The sequence below is a fragment of the Diabrotica virgifera genome, chromosome 1 (assembly GCF_917563875.1).
Source record: "Diabrotica virgifera virgifera chromosome 1, PGI_DIABVI_V3a".
NCBI classification, from domain to species: Eukaryota; Metazoa; Arthropoda; class Insecta; order Coleoptera; family Chrysomelidae; genus Diabrotica; species Diabrotica virgifera.
In genome coordinates this window covers 160,934,695-160,959,500 of record NC_065443.1, presented here as the reverse complement: position 1 = coordinate 160,959,500, position 24,806 = coordinate 160,934,695, and the positions used below count along the sequence as shown (strand labels likewise).

Here is a 24,806-nt window from a genome sequence, read left to right as displayed (position 1 = left end):
TTTGCTGAACATCTAACTGAAGTCTTCAAGCCACACGACAATGACCAAGTACAAGAAGTAGAGCAGGAACTAGCCTTACCAATTAATCAACGAGAGCGACTAACTTTAATTACACCGAAGGAGATCAAAGATGAAATTAATCATTTGAATGAAAAGAAGGCACCAGGCACTGATCTCATAACAGCAACAATGCTAAAACAACTTCCTAAAAAAGGTATAATGAAGTTATTGTACATATTAAATGCAATCTTAAGACTAAATTATTGGCCTATATCACTAAAAATTGCCCAAGTAATTATGATAGCGAAACCTGGTAAAGCTTTAACGGATGTTTCATCATACCGCCCAATAAGTCTACTGCCAATAATGTCAAAACTTCTTGAAAAGCTGTTACTTAAAAGAATTATGAGCGACCTAGAATTCCAAAACTGGATCCCAGAACACCAATTTGGATTCCGGCAAGGTCATTCTACAGTGCAACAATGTCATCGCATATCAAATGTAATTAATAGAGCTTTGGACAATAAACAGTATTGCACAGCAGCCTTTCTGGACATCAGCCAAGCATTTGATAAGGTATGGCACCCAGGATTACTTTATAAAATCAAAAAATCCCTACCCAACAAATACTTTGACTTATTAAAATCATATCTAAATCACAGAGAATTTGAAACTAAAGTGGAGGATGAACTATCAAACCGTAACAAAATTCAATCAGGAGTCCCACAAGGTAGTATATTGGGTCCACTTCTTTATGTACTGTACACATCCGATTTAACAACCTCTCCACAAACCACCATTGGAACTTTCGCTGATGACACAGCAATATTTGCAACTGAAGAGGATCCAAGAGCTGCAGTATTAAAACTTCAAGAACACCTAGACCAAATTGGACAGTGGTTAAAGAAATGGAAGATAAAAGGTAACGAAACTAAGTCAACACATATAACTTTCACACTAAGGAAAGACCAATGCCCAAATATTAGCCTTAATCAAGTCAACATACCACAACAGAACATCGTCAAATACCTGGGGCTTCATCTTGATTCTAAATTAAACTGGAAACAACACATTTTAAAGAAGAAGAAACAAATTGAGTTGAGAGTGAAAGAAATTAATTGGCTTATAGGTAGAAAATCTCGACTCTCAATTGAGAACAAACTGCTGATTTATAAAACAGTCATCAAGCCTATATGGACGTACGGTATAGAACTATGGAGTTGTGCCAGCAAATCAAACACAAAAATTATCCAAAGAACTCAATCAAAAATTCTACGCACCATCGCAAATGCCCCGTGGTACATTTCCAACCAAACCCTTCATACAGACCTAAACATCCCGTTAGTCAGCACAGTAATTCAAGAAAGAGCCAACAGACATCACGAGAAATTGGAAGACCGCCCCAACCAATTAATATTACCATTACTACAGCCACTAAACAACAGAAGATTGCGAAGATTATGGCCCATAGATCTTCGCTGAAACTGAGGTGAAACCGCTGGGTGATGTACCTCATAACGCCATTTTAGTGTACAATAATACATTGATATGTGTTATTGTACTTGTTATCAAATTAGCTTATAGAATATGTAATTCTGATTGTTAATAAATGCTTACAAAAAAAAATATGACTTTCTTGCATATACATCATACTAGTGACGTCATCCATCTGAGCGTGATGACGTAATCGATGATTTTTTTAATGAGAGTAGGGGTTGTGTGGTAGCTCGTTTGAAAGGTAATTTAATTCTGTATTCACTAATATAAACATTAACATAGATGTTTATACAGGGTGTCCAAAAAATGGTTTTTATTAAATTAATTTACACAAAAAGAAGAATGTAAGCAATTTATTTAATGCAAAATATATTTTACTACTGTCAGATTAACGGATAATAATGTTTATTTCACAAATATAAATATTGCGTGTAGCTTAAATTCAATATTCAAACTGCTGAGATGGGTGGGTGACAGTTTTAACAATGCGAAAACAATTTAAGCGAAAAACAATGTTTATTTGTCAAATAAATATTTCTTTCTGTTTTATGGCAGCACTTTAAATGTATTTTGAAACAAATGGATTTACATACATCCTTCTTTTTGTCTCAATGTACTTTAATTCAAAAAACAAATTTTTGGACACCTGTATAAATAATTATGTTAACGTTTACATTACTGAATAGATAATTAAATAATATTTCAAATGAGCTATCACGCGACCATTACTCTCATTTAAAAAAATCATCGATTATGCTATCACGCCCAGATGGATGATGCAACTAGTATGATATATGCCAAAAAGTCATAATTCAAAAACAAAAGTCGACCTGTCTCAGGATTTCTCTCCAAATTCCTCCTTCTCGAGATTATGAATTTATTCCTACTCAAACGTCTTCACTGTATATAAAGACTTTAAAACTCAATTAAAAAAAAAAGAAATATTTTTTAACTATGAAAAGCTCTTACCCCCTAATTCAAGACATAAATTATCCACTTGGCCCAGAGTCATAATATCATCCAGGACAACATAATCATAATTGGTTAGTTCTTGAAATACTATAAACAAAAATAAAAATAAGTTTCAATAGATATAATAATCTCGAAAAGTTCCCTCGCTAATTACTTCTCCAATAGGCTGTCTTGTACTTAATAACTGGGCATCAATATTATTAGAATTATCTGGCACCTCTAATTGACATTGCGAACCACTAGTTGTTAACTTTTTAGAACTTTGTTCAACTTTATTTTGTTGAAATTCATTACCTAATGAATTATTTTGCAAAATATTTTCTACGGTGTTTTCACTAGCGGAATAATCCTGGCTTTTATATAGCAATAAAGCCCGTTTTAAAATGTTTCTCGATCTACTCGACATTGCTAGGAAGGCACAAACGTAATAAAAAATTAATTATTTTCTGTTCAAACAAAATCACTTTTTAACTCGCCAAAACACACCAAAACGAACTCTGCGAACAACTCTTTTAACTAACACAATAAATATAACTCTGTAAAGTTAGTCCGAATTTACTTTGTAAAGAGGAAAACTGACAGAGCGTGTTGCGACATTATGAGTGAAATAAAAAAATGTAACAGAAAAAGATAAAAACTGAAGACGGAATTCAACCCAACGTGAAAAAGATTAAACGTAAGAAGAGATAGAGAAATTTCTGTCAAAATTTGGTATTTATGACCCTTAAAATAACACCAAATTCTAAAATTTATTAGCCTGTAGATAGTGTGGATGTCTCGTCAGCCGAGGGTATGATCAGTGGCGTGGAAATTTTATGGTCAAACTACGTTTTGTTCTAATTTTTATCATTGTGAGAATTAAAAAAACCAACTAATATTTTTATCTCCACCACTGAGAGCGGTCAACTTTTTGGTTGCCTGTATTCTTCGGGACATATTCGGGACATTTTATCACAAAGTGTAAATATTACTAATTTTACCGTCTTGTAGGGTATCTGCGTTCTCTTTCTTTTCCACTTTTATATATATTATATCTCTCTTTGCCGACGTTTAAATTAGGACCCACTTGAATCTCGCTTCAACACGCGCCTCGACCTCGTCGTGAGAATTCTCCATAATACTGACGATTTGGCGGTTTCTAACTGTAGGCGTGGCGTTTTTGAAAGTTTATTAGGGGTAAGTGCAATATGCTAAGGTATTTGGGCGGAAACTGTAGCAGATACCTACAAAACTCCATAGTATTTAACATTTGCCGCCAAATGGCTTAGTATTTTAACCGAAAAGTGTAGGATACCGCTAACAAAATTACAATTTTATTTAAAATATAATGCTTCTACAACTCAAAAAACTTTGTAAATATATTATAAATACTCTCTCTTAACTAAAAATACCAAAATCTCATTTTCGATAAAAAATCAGTTACTAGCACGGCAGCACAGTGATTTACTGTGCCACATTACTCGATGCCGAATTTCAGAAAAATATAGCCGCAATTGTTTGTCCTTCAACAAAGAGTATGCAAGAGAAACATAATGTCCATTTTCACAGTCTAAGATTTTTAAAACATTTCAATTATTAGAGTCGACTGAAATATTTGTGGACTTTGAAAAAGCAATTTCTTGTATTTTATTGGATATGTGGCCCAATGTGAAAATTAGCAGATGCCGTTTTCAATTACATCAAAATTGGTTTAAAAAAGTACGACCTTTGGGTTTGGTACAAAGATATAACGATACAATTCAGAATTTGGAAAATGGATAAAGCAAAATATTTGCCTTAACTTATTTAAATCCAGTTGAAGTTAACAGTCGTGTGCTAGCATCGATAGTGTACACATCGTTAAGTGATCATTAATAGGTTCTTCAAAAAAGTTGTTTCGATAGTTAAAACTACTAAACAAAGGTAGCATTGTTCTTTGTATCATCCGATAAATGCCCGTATTTTGTATTGGTTGAATTTATCGATTTAAAAATTATCACCAGTTTGAGTAGGACATTCTCTATTCATTACTAGCGTTTTCAAAAATGATGTTATTGACATTAAATTGGTACTCAGAAACAAAGTTAAAGTTATTTTTAAAACTATACTCCAGGCTGTGGGTGAAAATGGGTCGATTTCAGGATATAATTCAGGAATTTTTAAAACCTATCAGGTGTTGTAAAGGACGGTGCCAGTAATAACTTCTACTAAAATGTGACCAAAAATGTTGTGAGCTTTTTTTGTTATTGCGATTTTCATTTATTAAATTTGCAATTTTTAAAGATTTTTAATTTTGCAGCTTAGGATATTGATTCTAGGGAAAAACATTTTAATAAAAAGTTGTAGTAAATTAAAAAACCTACAATTTGAGCTATGGTAAGTTTAATTTAGTTTATTGGTTATTGCAACACAGCCTGCGAAAGGTCCAAAATGGCCGGTTTTTACAATTGCGTTATTTATTGTACAAATAATTTTTTGTTATTTTTTAAAGCTTTAAAATGAAGATCTTTCAATTCCAAACATAAAAAAATTGTAAGGCCGGATTAACGAATTTGTTGCTTAGATATTATAAATTGTTTATCCCAAGAGGTCAAATGTCGAAGGCTATAAATTTTAAAAGAAAATCGTAGAGAGTTGGTGAAACATCCAATCTCCTTCTAAAGAGTTATATTTTCATATTCTGATGTAAATAAATGCGTAAAACATTTTTAAACTTCTAATTTTTGGGTTTGAAAATAAGGGGGCAAATTTCGTTATAAACATTTAGAGCTGAAGCGGCCCTGTACATCCTATGAGTTTTTAACTTACATATTATTGTTGCTAAAAACGAAACGAAGATTTATAAAAAAAATTAAAAATTTCTACGACTAACTCAAGCCGAGCTAAATGTTGGGCTTGAAAATAAGGGGGCAATTTTCGTTAAAAACATTTAGAGCTGAAGCGGCCCTGTACATCCTATGAGTTTCTAACTTACAGATTATTGTTGCTGAAGACAAATCGAAGATTTGTAAAAAAATAAAAATTTTCTACAACTAACTGAAGCCGAGATAATTGTTTCTTTTTTCTTAAATCGTAGTGCCTTTATTTACAACAATTAAGAAATTATTTTACAGTCATTGACTAAAAAAAGACTTATATTATCTTAAATTAAAAATAATTATAAAATATAGTTACATTTAATTATTAAAAATTATTTTTAAAATCGGTGCTTTTGCGAGCGTCCGAATTTTGCAAATCGCCCGGCTCGCTTCAAATCCGCGCGCTCGGAAAATTTTTGCGTAACTTGTATTAAATTTTGACCGAAAACAATTTAATAATATTACCATTATAATATACAGTCTATTTACCACTGTATTTGTTTTTCTTGATAAACTTTTATATGTGAAATCTCATTTCTGAAGAAATAATATTACAAAAATGATACATATAAATGAAATATATAACTATATTTTTAATTTTTCATTGTTATATAAATATAATAATAATAATGTTACTTCTTATTATACAATATAAAACTTTTTCTTCTTGTAGTGACTATCCGTTTTGGATGTTGGCGACCATCATGGCAATCTGTACTTGCACACTAAATCGGTACTGCTGCTCTAAAAAGATTTGTAGTTGTTGTGTTGAACGACGTACGTAAATTTTCTAGCAAGGTAATCCTTCGCCTTCCTGGTTCTCAGTTTCCAAATGGGGCTTGCCAAATTGCCATGATGGTCGCCAACATCCAAAACGGATAGTCACTACAAGAAGAAAAAGTTTTATATTGTATAATAAGAAGTAACATTATTATTATTATATTTATACAGGGTGTAACGAAAATACAGGTCATAAATTTAATCACATATTCTGGGACCAAAAATAGTTCGATTGAACTTAACTTACCTTAGTACAAATTTACACATAAAAAAAGTTACAGCCCTTTGAAATTACAAAATGAAAATCGATTTTTTCGAATATATCGAAAACTATTAGAGATTTTTTATTGAAAATGGACATGTGGAATTTTTATGGCATTAGTATCTTAAGAAAAAATTATAGTGAAATTTAGACACCCCATAAAATTTTTATGGGGGTTTTGTTCCTTTAAACCCCCCCAAACTTTTGTGTACGTTCCAATTTAATTATTATTGTAGTACTATTAGTTAAAAACACTGTTTTAAAAACTTTTTGCCTCTTAGTACTTTTTCAAAAAGTCAGTTTTTATCGAGATATTTTGAATATTTGTCAAATCCACCACATATTTGTATATGGTTAAGTACGATGATGGAGACTTAGTAATAATAGGAAAATTTATTTATGATTTACATTTTTAGGTATATTTTGAACCATATCAAAAAAGAAGCCACATCTCGATAAAAGGTGCCTTGTCGAAAAAATACAAAGAAGCAAAAAAGTTTTATAAACACTGTGTTTAACTAATGGTATCGCAGTAATAGTTTAATTGGAACGGACACAACCATTTGGAGGGTTTAAAGGAACAACACCCCCATAAAATTTTTATGTAAACATATTAAAAAAGTAGCCGCAACTCGATAAAAACTACCTTATCGAAAAAATACCAAGAGTCAAAAAAGTTTTAAAAATATTTAGTTTAACTAATGATATCACAATAATAATTTAATTGGAACGTACACAAAAGTTTGGGGGGTTTAAGGGAACAAAACCCCCTTAAAATTTTTATGGGATGCACAAATTTCACTATAAAATTTTTTTAAGATACTCCTGCTATAAGAATGCCACATGTCTATTTTCAATAAAAAATCTCTAAGAGTTTTTGATATATTCGAAAAAATCGATTTTCATTTTGTAACTTCAAAGGGCTGTAACTTTTTTTATGTGCATATTTGTACTAAGGTAAGTTAGGTTCGTTCAAGCTATTTTTGGTCCTAGAATATGGGGTTTAATTTATGACCTGTATTTTTGTTACAACCTGTATAACAATGCAAAAATTAAAAATATATGTATCATTTTTGTAATATTATTTCTTCAGAAATGAGATTTCACATATAAAAGTTTATCCAGAAAAAACAAATACAGTGGTAAATACACTGTATATTTTAATGGTAATATTATTAAATTGTTTTCGGTCAAAATTTAATACAAGTTACGTAAAAATTTTCCGAGCGCGCGGATTTGAAGCGAGCCGGGCGATTTGCAAAATTCGGCCGCTCGCAAGAGCACCGATTTTAAAAATAATTTTTAATAATTAAATGTAATTATATATAGACCGGTCACTCTAGTTAGAGTATAGGTCGCTCAGGTTCATGAGCTCTTTTAATCCATTTCATGCGGTGGATTGGTCCGCATAATTCCTCTTCATTATCCTTTATAGATTTTCGTGGTTTTTTGCTTTTTCTGTAATCTGTTTCCATTCTTTCCTATTCTGTATTTTTTCTCTCCAGCCTGTAATTTCCATATTGGATATATCCTCTCGCAGTTGGTCTTCCCATCTTATTTTCGGTCTTCCTCTAGGTCTGTTTATTACTGGGGTCCAATTTGTTATCTGCCTAATTAGTGCATCTGCTTCTCTTCGTTGGATGTGGCCAAACCATTTTAGCCTTTGTGCTTTAATGAATCTCACTATATCTTCTCCTTCCATTAGATTTCTTATTTCGTGATTCATCAGAATTCGTATTTCTCCTTGATCTGTTTTGATTGGGCCATGTATTCTTCTAATAATTTTTCGTTCTATTATTCTCAGTTTTTCTTCATCTTTTTTTGTAAGGCACATTGCTTCTGCTCCATAAGTGATGACTGGTCTAATTGCCGCTCTATATATCTTTGTCTTTGTTTTCTTGCTTAGGTTTTTATCTTTAAGTAACTTGTGGTATTTCCAGAATGCGCTATTCCCTGCTTTAACTCTTTCATTTATCTCTATGCTTCTTCTGTTTTGACCATCTACTATCACTCCTAAGTATTTAAAGCAGTCAACCCTTTGGAATACATTATCACTTATTCTTATCTCTTTTATTCTATTTACTTGGTCTTGATTTCTCGTACTTATTAAGTATTTTGTTTTTTTTCTGATTAATTATTAACCCCCTGATTTTTGCCTCTCTTGTCAATGTTAGCAGTGCATCTTCTAGACTTCTCTTGTCACGGTCTATCAACCCTAGGTCGTCTGCATACCCTATTATTTGTGTAGAACTTTGGATTATTGTCTTTTTTGTTAGCCCTGTGTTTCTAATTACTCCCTCCAAGGCTATATTAAAGAGCGTTGTCGATAGGCTGTCACCTTGTCTTACCCCGTGTTCTATGTTGATATTCTTCGTTTCACCATCCACTGTTTTGTCTGATCAATCTTATTAATTTTGCAGGTATATTCATATTATTCATTTCTTTTAATAGCTGTTTTCTGTAGATACTGTCGAAAGCCTGCTGGAAATCAATAAACAATATGTGCAATTCTATGCCATGTTCGTAACTTTTTTCGATTGTTTGCGTTAAAACGTGGATTGCATCAATTGTTGATCTCCCTTTTCTAAATCCCTGTTGATATGGTCCTAAGTTTTTTTCTGTGTATCTGGTTAGCCGATTTCTTATAATTGTTGTCATGATCTTATATGTTGTATTTAATAATTGCTGCAAAGCATTGGGTCTCCTTTTTTAAAAACTGGTATAATGAGTCCTCTCTTCCATTCTTCAGGCATGTATTCCTTTTCCCATATACTGACCATTAATTTATATATACGGTTTAGAAGGTCATCTCCTCCATTTGCAATAAGTTCATTGTTAATCTCATCTGGTCCTGGAGTTTTGTCAGATTTTAGTTGTTTTACTACTTCTATAAATTCTTGGTAGGTAGGTGCACATTCTTCTTCATCTCGGTTATCTGTTATATCTTCTTTTTCTGTGTCGATTGCTTGGTTGCTTGTATTTATATCTTTAAAGTGAGTTTCCCAATCTTTTTTGCTTATTTTGCTGGTCACTTTGTTACCATTATATTGTTGTTTTATATATTCAAACAATTTTTTGTTTTCTCTATTATTTGTTTCAATCTCTTCCATCTGATCTGAGATCCATGTCTCTTTCTTTCTTCTATAAAGTTTGGCCGCTTCTCTCTTTTCTTTCTGGTATTATTCTCTTTCCTCTTGTCCGCTATTTTCAAGCCATTTGTTTCGTGCCAGCGTTTTCAGTTGACTTTGGTATCGACATTCTTCGTCAAACCATTCTTTAGTTTTTTTATTTTCTTGAGGTCCTATGGTTTGCTCCGCAGCCTCTATGATGCTCATTTTTATATTTTTCCATTCCTCTTCCACGTTCGTGCCATCGTACCTCTTTAGTTTTTGTACTAATTCCTCTGAATACTCTTGTTTTGTTTGTTGCACTTTTAATTTGGTTAAGTTCCACTTCCTTCTTTTTCGTAATTTGTTATTAGCTTTGATGATTTTCATCTTCATTTTGGCTATTAAGAGTATGTGGTCAGTGTCAGCGTTTGCTCCTCTAAAGGATCTCACATCTTGTATTATCTTTGTCCATTTTTTCGAAATCAAAACATGATCTATTTGGTTGCCATCTGATCTCCCTGGTTACATCCAGGTTATCTTGTGTTTCATTTTATGAATAAATTTCGTACTGACGATGTAGGTATTTGTTGCTGCTGCCAGATTGCAAACTTTTGTCCCGTTATCGTTTGTGACATTGTGGATCGTTTCTTTACTTGCTACATTTTGGTTGTAGCTCTCTTTTCCCACTTGCGCGTTAAAATCTCCCAGTATTATTAAGATATCGTTCCTAGGAATATTTTCGCAGGTTTCTTCTAAAAGTTCATAGAATTCCATTTTATCTTGTTGGTCTGCTTCCTCGGCAGGTGCGTAGCAGTTAACTAAAGATATATTGGCTTGTTTATTTTCGATTCTGATGTAGGAGATTCTTCCATTAATAGCTTTGAAATGTATAACTTTTTCTCTCATTCTTTTGCTCACCATAAAAGCTGTTCCATTGTTCCCGTGTTTGTCTTCTCCTGAGTAATACATAGTAAAGTTTTTCTTCTTAACTGTTCCTTCATTTTTCCATCGTATCTCCTGTAGTGCTAGTATTTCTAGTTCGTATTTTTCCATTTCTAAAGCAATTTCCTGCATTTTCCCTACTTTTAGCATTGACTGGATATTCCATGATCCAATTTTAATGGGTTTAGCTCTTTTGTTCATGTTAATTTTATTCCTCTATTTATTGTACATTGTTTTATTATTATCATTATCCATTTCCTTAGCCGGGTCTATTTCCACTATCCTTCGGTTTGATTCTTTCAGTTTTTTGGATTTTCTCTGTTGTTTCCAGTACACTTCAGTTTTAAGTATTTTATTATGTTATTCCATTCCCAAAGTTGATCGTCTATCCATAATTTTTTGAAGCCCATCTTCACTTTCTTCCCTGCTTCCTTTTCCACCTCTGCTCTTTTTTTTACTTGCCTGTGTATTCTTCGTTCTTCATTAAATGATTAAATGTAATTATAGTTAATATTATATAGTTAATTATTATTAATTAAATGTAATTATATTTTATAATAATTTTTATTTTAAGATAACATAAGTCTTTCTTTAGTCAATGACTGTAAATTTAATTAAGAAATTAATAATTTCTTAATTGTTATAAATAAAGGCACTACGATTTAAGAAAAAATAAACAATTATCTCGGCTTCAGTTGGTTGTAAATTTTTTTATTTTTTTATAAATCTTCGTTTTGTCTTTAGCAACAATAATCTGTAAGTTAGAAACTCAGAGGATGCACAGGGCCGCTTCAGCTCTAAATGTTTATAACGAAATTTGCCCCCTTATTTTCAAACCCAAAAATTAGAGGTTTAAAAATGCTTTACGCATTTATTCACATCAGAATATGAAAACATAACTCCTTAGAAGGAGACTGGATGTTACAACAACTGTCTACGATTTTTCTTCAAAAAGTTATAGCCTTCGACATTTGACCTCTTGGGATAAACAATTTATAATATCTAAGCAACAAATTCTTAAATCCAGCCTTGCAATTTTTTTTATGTTTGGAATTGAAAGATCTTCATTTTAAAGCTTTAAAAAAATAAAAAAAAATTATTTGTACAATAAATAACGCAATTGTAAAAAACGGCCATTTTGGATTTTTCGCATGCTGTTTTGCAATAGCCAATAAACTAAATTAAACTTACCATAGCTCAAATTGTACGTTTTATAATTTACTACAGCTTTCTATCAAAAAGTTTTTCTCTAAAATCAATATCCTAATCTGCAAAATTAAAAATATTTAAAAATTGCAAATTTAACAAATGAAAACCGCAATTAAAAAAAAAACTCACAATATTTTTGGTTACATTTTAGTAGAAGTTATTCCCGGCATCGTCCTTTACAACACCTGATAGGTTTCAAAAATTCCTGAATTATATCACGTTTTTTCACCCACAGCCTGGGGTACTAACACTTGTGCCAATAATCTAGTTAATCACGATATAATTACTTCTAATAAATTTATTGTGTGTATTCCAAATTTCTTTAATCACAGGAAAAGCATCGTAAGGCAGGTTGACATGTTCTTCGACGAAAAATATATGATCGATAATATTATTTGTGACCAAAAACTTACCGAGGTAAGACATATAAAAAGAAAAATTATCGATTCAGATAATGAGGTTGTTTTTATCCCTAGACAAATGGTAATTTAAACATTCGAAGGAAATATCACTTCTCAATATATTACAAAACAGTGTTTAAATTGTTTTAATTTTGGCCATACTATTGGGCAATGTAAGACGACATCCATCTTATGCAAACATTGTGGCAAAGATCACAAAGAAAGCTCTAGCTGTAGTAATCCTAAATATTGTCTACACTGTAAAACAAACGATCACACGTCTTTTAACGAAACAATGCCCAGCGTATCAACATCAATATAATATTAAAAAAATTATGGCGATTGAGAATACCACTTTTAAAAAAGCTGAGTTTATAACAAAAAACCCATCTAATGCCAAAATTACGACAAAACGACACACAATGAATTCAAAGTGCTTAGCAATTTAAATAATTTTCCTCAACTCCCGACTGTCGCAAAACCTAAAAAAAGTATTAATCTTCCTAAAAGAAAAGCCATATCTCCCATTTAATGTAACACTTCTTTACAATTTCCTTCATCTTCTCAACAAAAAAAAACCAGTACCACTCCCTATAATTCCTAACCCATATCGGAATGAATTTATGGCATATAAAGAAAAATTACAGTTACAAATTCTTCAAGAAATCTCTTTTGAGTTAGAAAGAATAATTAAACAAATTGACTCCAAACTAGTCTCGTCTGAATTACAAAATGTCACTCAAAAATTAAATCAAAAACATACTACCTTGTTTATCAGATAACGATAGTGATGGGGAATCATATAACAATTATTAATATTCAGCAGTGGAATTATTATTATTATTATTATTATTTTTTATTATTATTTAATTATTATTCAATCTATTATAAGGCAAAATAATAATTTGCTTAATTTTCTAGAAAGTCATACAATTGATATCATTCTTCTTAATGAAACTTGGTTGTCACAAGATAAAAACTTATAACCATGAAATCCTTTATAAAAGGTATATTTGTTAAAATCCCTATACAGGGCTACATCACAGAACAAACAGAACTAGTTTTCAATCGGTTGACCGATCATCATCAATGTTTTCTTGAATCTAACATGCTAACCACCAAATAAAAAATATTTGGGTAAAAACCCTTTATAATTAATCCGTCATAGGAACATGGAAAAATGATGTGAATTTAAACATGGATGTTTAAAATATCCAATGTTTCATGCTCGAGGTACCATTGAGCTCAGTTTGACTTGTTCACATCATGGCTGTATGGAAGCAAGTGACTTGACTTGCTTCCATACAGCCATGATGTATGTATATGTATACAAGAATAAAAAACCGCTAAACGCCGTAAAAATGAGTGGCGCATACAATATTCCAGCTACAAAAGATCTGATAAGTTTGAAACGTATTGACAATTAGTATCTGATGCATTCAAGATCAGGTATAATAACTGAACGTATTACAGGAATTATTGAGCTTGAAAAACCGTTTTTCCCATAAGAAATAGATTTGATCATATTTATGAAGCCTATAACTTTAAAATTTCGAATTTTTCCAGATATGAGATATACACTGTTAGACGTGTCCTGAGTTCTCCTACAAACGCTCAGTTATTGGCGCAATTCGTAGGTTGAAATTTTGAGTAATTGTCAAAAAACCAAAATTTTCAAAGTTTACTTTTTCAGTTTTTTGGCTATGGTGAGCAGTGTGTATGTCTCAGCTTGATCGATTAGGCACCATTTGAGAGCTTGAATCAACCCTATTGATTTGGTGTATTTGTAATTTTCCTGTCCCTCCTTGAACCTAAGATATATACGTCCAAAAATATGTTATTCTGTATTTTCCTAGCCCTCTAGCTGGCTTACGGGTAGTCAGAAGTAAAAAATTACACCGGTTCTGAATCAGCCTTCACACCCTCTTGAAACACAGAAAAAAAATTCAAATCGGTTTAACTTTCAAACACACATACATACATACATACATACATACATACATACATATCCACAAACATTTTCCCATTTTTAAATAAAAATTGAGTAATAATTCTGAGCTCGGTAACTTTTGAATGGTATAACCGATTTTTAAAATTAAACATGCGTTGGAAAGGTAATGATCTGTGCTATCGGAAGCCGCAAAGATCGGGCTTAAGCTTTTGAAATTTTTGGGAATTTTGGGGACCAGAACAAAAAACAGACTCTAAAAGGGCCGTAAAATCCACACCCTTGAACCAAAATGGAGATGTAACATATGGATGGACGAGTCTTTTCCTATACTTTAAGATGGGATTTGGTCCAATTTTCAATTCAGTCAGGTTTAGAAAATCGAAAATTTCGTGTATATATAGTGTCGCTTGTAGGGGTGTTGTGCGCCACTGGTGAGAACTGCCGTTCTCTGTGGATAAGCTGTACACTCCCGTGGAAGTTATAACTGTTTTTCACTTTAATGATCCGTTAAGACATTGGAGATCAGTCCACTTTTCTTCTAATCTGTCTCCTCAAAGTTTCTGGTGTGTCTTCGTTTCCGTCACTGCTTTTCTCCACTCATTTCGGTTCTCAGTCTTTTTTTCCAGTTTCGAATTACCATAACTCTTAAGTCGTTTTCGACTTGCTGTTTCCATCTTGCTTTTTGTCTGCCTCGTGCTCTTGTCTCAGGGGTATCCAGTTGGTAATAACTTTAATGGGATCATCTTCACTTTTCTACTTATATGACCATACCACCTTATTCTTCGTGCTTTTGCTTCTCTCACTATGTTTTCTCCTTCTATCCATTGTTCTATTTCGTGGTTCATCCAGGGTCTTCTTTCGTTTTCATTTATTACTTTTGGTCCCATAATGTTGCGCATTATTTTTCTTTCAAATACTTTCAGCTGTTCTTCTTCTTTTAACGTTAGGGTGTTGGTTTCTATGGCACACATTACCACTGGCCTTATGGTAGTCTTACATATTTGCGTCTTTGTATTTCTGCTTAATTTTTTATCATTTATTATTTTTTATTTTTGTGGTAAGCTCTATTTCCTGCTTGTAGTTTCTGTTTCAGGTCTATTCTTTCATTATCTCTACTAATCATCGTTCCCAAGTATTTGAATGTAGCTACTTCCTCAAATCTGTAATTATCTATTATCGTTTGTGTTAGTCTTGTTTTCTTGAATCTGCTTGCGTTCATGTACTTTGTTTTTTCCATATTTATGTCTAGTCCTCTTCTTTTCACATCCTTTTTGAATGTTTTAAAAATAAAGCGTTTTCAGATATATTTTCTGAAAACCTTGTAAAAAGTAATGTGCAACTTACAGTAAACATACCCCATCTTCTTTCACTCAATCAGAAATCAATATTTGAACTCGTATGTAATCGTCGATACGCTTCTTCTTCTTTTTAAAGTTCCCTCTCCTATCGGAGGTTAAATATCATAATGGCTATGGTCACTTTGTTAGCTGCTGCTCTGAATAGTTGTAATGAACTACAGTTAAATCATTCTCTAAGGTTCCTCAGTCAGGAGATGCGTCTTCTTCCTATGCTTCTTTTTCCTTGGATCCTTCCTTGCATAATAATTCTCAGCAACTCATATTTTTCTGCTCTGGTAATGTGACCCAAATATTCCAGTTTTCTAGTTTTTATACTTTTCATAATTTCTAAGTCCTTATTTAAACGTCGTAGCACTTCAACATTGGTAATCCTTTGAACCCACTGAATTTTCAATATTCTTCTGTAACACCACATTTCGAACGCTTCTATTCTTCTTATGTGTTGTCTCTTCAATGTCCAAGCTTCCATTCCGTATAGCAATATAGAAAATATGTAGCATCTTAGAGCCCTCAATCTGAGAGGCAACTGAAGGTCTTTGTTTGTAAGCAGTGTCTTCATTTTTATAAATGCTTGCCTTGCAGTTTCAATTCGGACTTTAATTTCTTTGCTTTGGTCATTTTTGTTATCAACCCAGGTTCCCAGATATTTGTATGTCTTAAATTTTTCTATTTGTGTTTACTCTATCATTAACCTTTCATTTCCATGTTCTGTTTTTGAGAAAATCATAAATTTAATTTCTTTCTTGTTTATTTTTAGTCCGTATCGAATGCAATAATCGTTAATTATATTTAGCAATTCTTGTAGCGATTCCAGGGTGTCTGCCATTATAACGGTGTCATCAGCGAATCTTGTGTTATTTACTATTCTTCCGTTTATAGAGAGTCCATCACTTAGCTCCGCTATCGCTTCCTGAAATATGGCTTCACTGTACAGGTTAAACAGTAGCGGCGACAGAACACAACCCTGTCTTACTCCTCTTTTTATATCAATATTCTCGGATTCTTGTTGTTATATCTTTATATTGGCCTTTTGATTCCAATACAGATTGATGATAATTCGTAAATCTCGTCTGTCTATATCTCTGTTTTTTAATAATTCTATTAGTTTCTCATGTCGGACCCTGTCGAACGCATTTTCGGAGTCGATGAAACAGGAATAAATATCCAGGTTCATATCTAAGCATCTTTGAGAGAGGACATTAAACGCAAACAATGCCTCTCTGGTTCCAAGTCCTTTGCGGAACCCAAATTGGTTATCATCCATATCATATTATTCTAGCTTTCTGTATAATCTTCCATGAATCACCTTTAGAAATATTTTGAGGGTATGGCTTATTAGTGATATTGTCCTATAGTCCGAACAATCTTTGGCGTATATTGTTTTTGGTATTGTTACAAAGGTGGACACCAACCATTTCTGAGGGCTTTTTCCGGTTTTATATACTTCATTAAACAGATCCAGTAGTACCGGTAGAGTTTCATCGTCTAGACATTTCAGTAATTCCGCAGGTATTTCGTCTGGACCTACAGTTATTCCATTTTTTGCGTTTCGTATTGCTTGTTCGATTTCCTCCATTATGATCTCTGGTCCCGTTTCGCTGTCGATTTCTTCCGGTCCTTGTCTATTATCCTCAAACAGATCTGTTATGTATGTCTTTCACTTTTTAATTTCTCTTCGACTTCTACAATAATTTTTCCATTTATGTCTTTAAGAAGGCCATATTTCTTTTTTCGCTGTGTATTTGTGATTTCCTTTATTTTCTTGTGCATGTTAAAGCTATCATCCTTTTTAAAATATTCTTCTATTTCACTACATTGATTTGCCAGCCAGGTGGATTTGGCCTCTTTTATTTTCTTTCCTATTAATCTCTGGATTTCCTTGTATTTTGCCTTACTCCTGCCTTTATGTTTCCTTTTTTCCTCCATTAGCTCTAGGATTTCTGAAGTCATCCATCTCTGTTTTTTTTATTATTTTTGTGGGTAATATCTTCTTTCCTGCCTCTACTAACGTTTCTTGTATCACGTTCCATTTGTCATTTACATCTGTTGTTTTTATCACATCTTGTTTGATTTTCTTAAAGTTATCATTTATTTCTGCTTTTAGCCTCTGACGTACAGGTTGTTCTTTTATATTTGAGATATCAAATCGTGGTTTATTTGTTTGTTTTTGGATCTTTTTCAGTTTTATCTTCATTACGCCTAGTAATGGATTATGATCTGAATTTATGTCAGCTCCGGGTTATGTTCTCACAGACTTTATAGTGTTTTTATAATTTGATTAAAATGTAATCTATACGCTTCCGGATATATAATTTAGATTTGTAACAGTCAAGTTTCAATTCCTAAATATACCACAATTAATATAACTTAAAATAATGATAATATAAACATGCAAACGTCTGTGGCAAATGGACTAGTTTCTATGCCAAAACATCACCATCACCACCACCAGTTGAAGTTAAAGAATAGTTCCACCACAGATATGGTCTAATCAGAATCCCTCTATGTATAAATAAATAATCAATCCCGCTAAATAATCAATATTTGGAGAAAAAGGTGAACAAACTGCGATCCCAACAAATACATAATAGGTTAGATTTTTTTTATTTAGCTAATGCCTCGACAACTAATGGCCATTGGCATGGTAGGTACGGTAAACTTTTGCAGTTAGGTACCTAGTGTCATGTGTGTGTTGAGTAAGTGTCTTGTTACTTTGCAAAGTCGACGTCATTGTCTTTGCAAAGAGATGCTAATTGTATCCGAACGTCTGCGGTCCCTTCGGTGAGTACCGATCCGATAAGGACAGAAACTATTTTAATTTATTAATTAATAATAAACGAAAAATTTCTTACAATGGTGAGATCCGAATTCACGACCATTCGGACCATTCGATCCAAAGGTAGGCGCTCTTACAGGTTAGATTTTATAAAATCTATATCGTATCATTTATATAAAACAAAAATTACTAATTGTATTTGTATATTATATTCAGATATTACTACTATTCTAAAGAAATAAAATGAAATTTATATTATTTTTTAAAAAAATTACTAAATTAATTATTAATTACAGTATTTTATTTATTGCGCACTTACTATTGCGTATTTATTACAGTTTTTTATATATTTATTTATTTATATATTTATTTGGTGTCGAATATACCTGTAAAATAAAAACGGGAATTAGGGCTGGTGTCGAAAATTCTCATTAAATTTTAGTTGCTACCTGCTTAGTGTCGAAATTTCCTACGCCCGCAAATGTGGTCAATGGTGGAACGTAACGTTTGGCACGGAAGCCTGCTTGGTTGCTTCTTAGGTTTTTATCTAGTTCCGGCTTCAATCTTTCGAATATGATTTTGGTCAACATTTTGAATGTGGCGCTTAGTAGTATTATTGCACGCCAATGGCAGCTAATCTGAAAAGCGCAACGTAGGTGGCGCTTTTGTAGTTGGAGTTCACCTCAACTTACGTCAACACATCAATCTATTTCTAAGTAAATATTGCATATTTGTTTCGCTGTGTGAATTAAACTTAAGAGCATAAAATCCCTCAATGTGTGCTGTGCATTTGTGCTCATCAAGAACATCAGGACACAGATTTCCCAAAGATATTCTGATGAGAAAAAGGTGGATTGTAGCAATAAGAAGCGATAAATATGTGCTGAAAATAAATGCACGTATCGGCAATAAAAAATTTGTTGAAACAGATTACGTATTGCCCCTAGATTCGACTGTAAAAAACAGAATACTTCACTATAAAATTCAGACCAAAATTTATTATAAACGCATGGATTAAGATATGCAATTTTATATACATTCACATCACACTGTTGCGACATCTAAAATCGCTTTTTATGAAGTGACAATATAAAAAAAATTATATTTGAAATAATAATATAGAAAAATATGAAATAATAATTTGAAATAATTCTCAAGTTCTTAATATTTTTTAGTGACTAAAACATATCCTGACCAAACCTAACCTAGCGTCATCGAAAATAATATAAACAAGTTAATAACTGAAAATTTAAGTAACATATTATCTTTAAAATATCCTTTAAAATGACTAAAACATAACCTGATCAAACCTAACCTAATCAAAAATAATATAAACAATTTACTAACTGAAAATTAAAGTGTTGTTCTGAAGCTATAATTTTCTTGTGGCATTTTTACAATTTTAACTATTTATAATGGGAAATAAGCCACAATATTATTAAAAAATGATTTTTATTAACGTTTCGATGCCCAAATCGGGTGCCGTTGTCAAAATACAAAATACTACTAACATAAACAAAAATGTCGTTGCTTAGTAAAAAAAATTCTTCTAATAATTTATTTAATTTGACTCATTTATATTGGCAATTCAGATACATATGATACATTTTAAAGTAGAAGACTTTAAAATGATATTGCCAATATTTATGAGTTGCGTTCCTGGGACGACTTTACTGAAAGATAGTTCGGGTAATGTATGTAGATAAGGACACACCATTAAACTTGATAAAAATAATAAATATGACTGATTCTGACCACCCTATTAGTCGTAAGGACTTCTCAATCATTGGTCATGCAAGTTCTCCAACGGAACTCAGCATCAAGGAGGCATTATCCATATTTCTTTTGAAGCCACCCTTAAACACGCAACAGGACATGGCGTGTTTGAAATTATTGACTTAACCCAATGATTGCCAATGTCATTTTTACGTTTTCATTAATTATTATTGTTTGTTCCTTTAAAATTATTTTAAAGCATCCGCTCAAGAAACTTATTATTCTGACGATGATTAAAGTAATAATTGAAACGTCACCATGAATTTTAATTTAGTTATGGGTTTTATCTTTAAGTTTATTATTTTTATCAAATAAGATAGTTCATTCGATTACATGAAATCAACCCCAACTCAAGAATATCCGTCACAAAAAAATCATAGTATGTGATCTCTCTTTAAAAAGACAACCACATGCAACGGTGACATTAAAATTCTCGCGTTAGAGATCTCATAGTAAATCACGAGGGAAAACCAGCAAAAACCTCGTGATACTATCCCGACCTCGTAAGTATTTGGTCTTACATTTAATTTACTTTCAAAATTAATACCAAATTCTGACTTTACTATAATTTTGTTTAAAATATAAATAATATCAATAATACATGGATATATAAGTAATACTAAAATATAAAATATGTACTAACTCGACTATTGACTTACTAATTGTGGTATTTTCTTTCTATTGACTTCCTCTTTCAGTATGGGTATCCACATCCTACTGCATTCCACCGAGGAATTTGTGACACAATTGGTTTCGTTTAGCATAATTAGAGCAGCTTCTTTGATTTTTCTCTTTTTACTATCTGTTTCTTTCAGGACTATACTTGAATCTCTCCACTGAACTCTATGTTCATTATCCCATGCGTGTTGACATATTTGAGATATATCAAATTCTCTATTTTTAATATAAGATTGATGTTCACTTATTCTAACGTTTAATGGTCTTGATGTTTCACCTATATAAAACTGTTCGCATTCACAAGGTATTTTATAAATACAATTCTTTGTCCTTTCTTGTTCATTGTTAGGTTTAGTTTTAGATAGAATAGATCTCAATGTGTTGGTTGTTTTGAATGTTGTTGAAATGTTGAATTTATTTCCTATTGTTTTAAGTCTCTCGGATAGTCCTTTTATGTATGGTATTGATATTTTCCTCGTATTATTTCTTGTGAATGTTGTAGGATCCCGTTCTATGTTGTTCTGTTCTATTCAATCCAATCTTGACAATTGCTTATTTATAAACGAAAAAGGATAATCATTTTTTAATAAAACAGATGTTATCTTCTAAAAATGAATTTTCGTTAGAACAAGTAATTTTAGCTGTACCATAATCATGTGTGATTATGATATTTATCATGAATAATATATTAATAAAATAATATTTTTCTACATCCGTGTTAAAAATGCAATTTTTAGCACTCCATACGTGCGTTAAAAATGTTACTTTAAGGCACTAGTGCTTTAAAATATTTTTAAGGCACTGCAGTTCGTATTGACCGTATAGACAATTTTGATGTAATGTCAAAAAAATATAGAAATGGAATGTCAGTCACGTTCAAGTAAAAGTTTTTGTAGATATTGTCCTGTAATAACGTTTGTAGAAAAAATATTGTACGATATGCGTGTTAAAAAGTTCATTTTTAAGGCACTCATGTGATTTGCAGAACTCGCTATCGCTCATTCTGCAAACTTTCACATGCGTGCCTTAAACGTGTAATTTTAACACTTATATCATAAATAACTATTATCATATAAAGTGGATGTGTGAGTTATTCGTAAGGGGATTTTTCCACATTCTCTATTTCATTTGTTTGATATTGTTATGATTGGTCGGTAAACCAACTTTGGATCTTTTGATCACTGAGTGTGTTCAAAGATTTACATCTTTTGTTTTTTGTTTTTTAAACATATATTTTACTTTAAGTAATTAGGGAATTAAAACTTGAGACTGTCATTGTCAGATTAGGCGTAGATTTACGCTCCTGCTATGTCTATGTCTCGAATGTTGTTTTTTGATGGAATGTGTCTGAAGATATTCAACCTCTCATCTTTACTGATGATCCCAGAGAGGTTGAAGAGGGCGAAACACATTTCTAAGAACTGGTGTTTGGATCTTTGATTCTATTCGAAAAATTTTTCCCAGCCCGAAATAGTGGATGTGTAAGTTATTCGTAAGGGGATTTTTCCACTTTCTCTATTTCATTTGTTTGATTTTGTTACGATTGGTCGGTAAACCAACTTTGGATCTTTTGATCACTGAGTGTGTTGAAAGGATCTACATCTTATGTTTTTAAACATATATTTTACTTACTTTAAGTAATTAGGGAATTAAAACTTGAGACTGTCATTGTCAGATTAGGCGTAGATTTACGTTCCTGCTATGTCTATGTCTCGAATGTTGTTTTTTGATGGAATGTGTCTGAAGATATTCAACCTCTCATCTTAACTGATGAGCCCAGAGAGGTTGAAGAGGGCGAAACACATTTCTAAGAACTGGTGTTTGGATTTTTGATTCTATTCGAAAAAATTTTCTCAGCCCCAAATAGTATGTGTGAGTTATTCGTAAGGGGATTTTTCCACATTCTCTATTTCATTTGTTTGACTAATAATATATCACATTTATCATGAATCATAAAATCCTTATATGATAGAGTCAAAATTACTTGTTCTAACGAAAATTCATTTTTAGAAGAAAAACAATTATTAACATCTGTTTTATTAAAAAATGATATTGTCAAGATTGGATTGAATAGAACAGAACAACATAAAACGGGATCCTACAACATTCACAAGAAATAATACAAGGAAAATATCAATACCATACATAAAAGGACTTTCCGAGAAACTTAAAACAATAGGAAATAAATTCAACATTTCAACAACATTCAAAACAACCAACACATTGAGACCTATTCTATCTAAAACTAAACCTAACAATGAACAAGAAAGGACAAAGAATTGTATTTATAAAATACCTTGTGAATGCGAACATATAGGTGAAACATCAAGACCATTAAACATTAGAATAAGTGAACATCAATCTTATATTAAAAATAGAGAATTTGATAGATCTCAAATATGTCAACACGCATGGGATAATGAACATAGAGTTCAGTGGAGAGATTCAAGTATAGTCCTGAAAGAAACAGGTAGTAAAAAGAGAAAAATCAAAGAAGCGGCTCTAATTATGCTAAACGAATCCAATTGGGTCGCAAATTCCTCGGTGGAATGCAGTAGGATGTGGATACCCATACTGAAAGAGGAAGTCAATAGAAAGAAAATACCACAATTAGTAAGTCAATAGTCGAGTTAGTACATACTTATATATCCATGCTTTATTGATATTATTTATAATTTAAACAAAATTATAGTAAAGTCAGAATTTGGTATTAATTTCGAGAGTAAATTGAATGCAACACCAAATACTTACGATGTCGTGATAGTACCACGAGGTTTTTCCTGGTTTTCCCTCGTGATTTACTATGAGATCTCTAACGCGAGAATTTTAATGTCACCGTTGCATGTGGTTGCCTTTTTAAAGACAGATCACATACTATGATTTTTTTGTGACGGATATTCTTGAGTTGGGGTTGATTTCATGTAATCGAATGAACTATCTTTCGGTAAAGTCGTCCCAGGAACGCAACTCATAAATATTGGCAATATCATTTTAAAGTCTTCTACTTTAAAATGGATCATATTATGTATCTGAATTGCCGATATAAATGAGTCAAATTAAATAAATTATTAGAAGAATTTTTTTACTAAGCAATGACATTTTTGTTTATGTTAGTAGTATTTTGTATTTTGACAACGGCACCCAATTTGGGCGTCGAAACGTTAATAAAAATCATTTTTAGTGTGATATTGTGGCTTATTTCCCATTATAAATAGTTAGAATTGAAAATTAAAGTGATCTAGTACCATTCAAATATTCTTTAATGACTAAAACCTGATCAAACCTAACCCTAAATTTTTCTAATTTCTCCTTAAATTTAAGGTCGCCTTTCATCTAGACGAACACCCAAATAATTACACTTAATTAAATTAACACATTCTATATTTCTATAAGGAATTATATATTTTTTTTTAATAAGGCAACATTGCAGAATCGACTGCGCTCAACCCATGCTTAAACCAAATTTACCCCAAATGCGCAACTGCCATGACGGCCATATTTTGAAAATATCAAATTTTTAAATGAGACAGACACAAAAATTAATGCTGAGCCCACTTATTTGGGAATTTTAAATTAATAAAAAAGTAAGGCAGATATCATATACACACTAGACTCGTAGGGGAGTGAGTCAATACCAAATAAATACCCTCAGATCTATGCCCTCTGAGCTATAGAAATCAAACAGTGAAACGATGATTAATATAGTTTATGATTCGATAAGGGCTTCCTTTTTTCCAGTAACTCTCGTATTCCTTCTCCTCAATTCGTTTTCAACGCACAAACAGCCCAAGATCCGTATTTTCCGGCCATAATTTATTATGTATTTATTAAATCGTAATCAAAAACACCATATACAAACTTCACGAATTGTCAAAACGTTGACCTCCAACTACACTAGCGCTGCCAAGCGGGATTAAATGCGTACATAGCTGCCATTGTTGCATCTACTCAACTCTCCTTTTTTTGGGTATTTTTATTACCAATCCATCCTTCCACTCCTTTGTTAATTCTTCAATTCATATTTCTTTCAAAAGTTTATGTAACAGTTTAATTGATTGCTCAATATCTGCTTTTATTAGGCCAATGGATATATTGTCGATTCCTACGACTTTGCAATTTTTAGAAGTTTTAGTGCGTTTCCAATGTCTTGCCTTGTAATTTCTCCAATATTCACTTCTAGCTTCGGTGATATTTCTTCGAAGTAGCCCTTTCTTCTTTGTATTATGTATCTCTCAATTCTTATTCTGCTTCCTTGTT

General features: G+C 32.0%; 1 protein-coding gene across 2 annotated transcripts in view; it reads right to left on the bottom strand.

The window, feature by feature from the left end:
• The window catches only part of LOC114338630 (cytochrome P450 4C1-like), a 198,134-nt gene that overhangs the window by 114,652 nt on the left and 58,676 nt on the right, over positions 1–24,806 (bottom strand). The gene's annotated exons all lie outside the window — the stretch shown is intronic.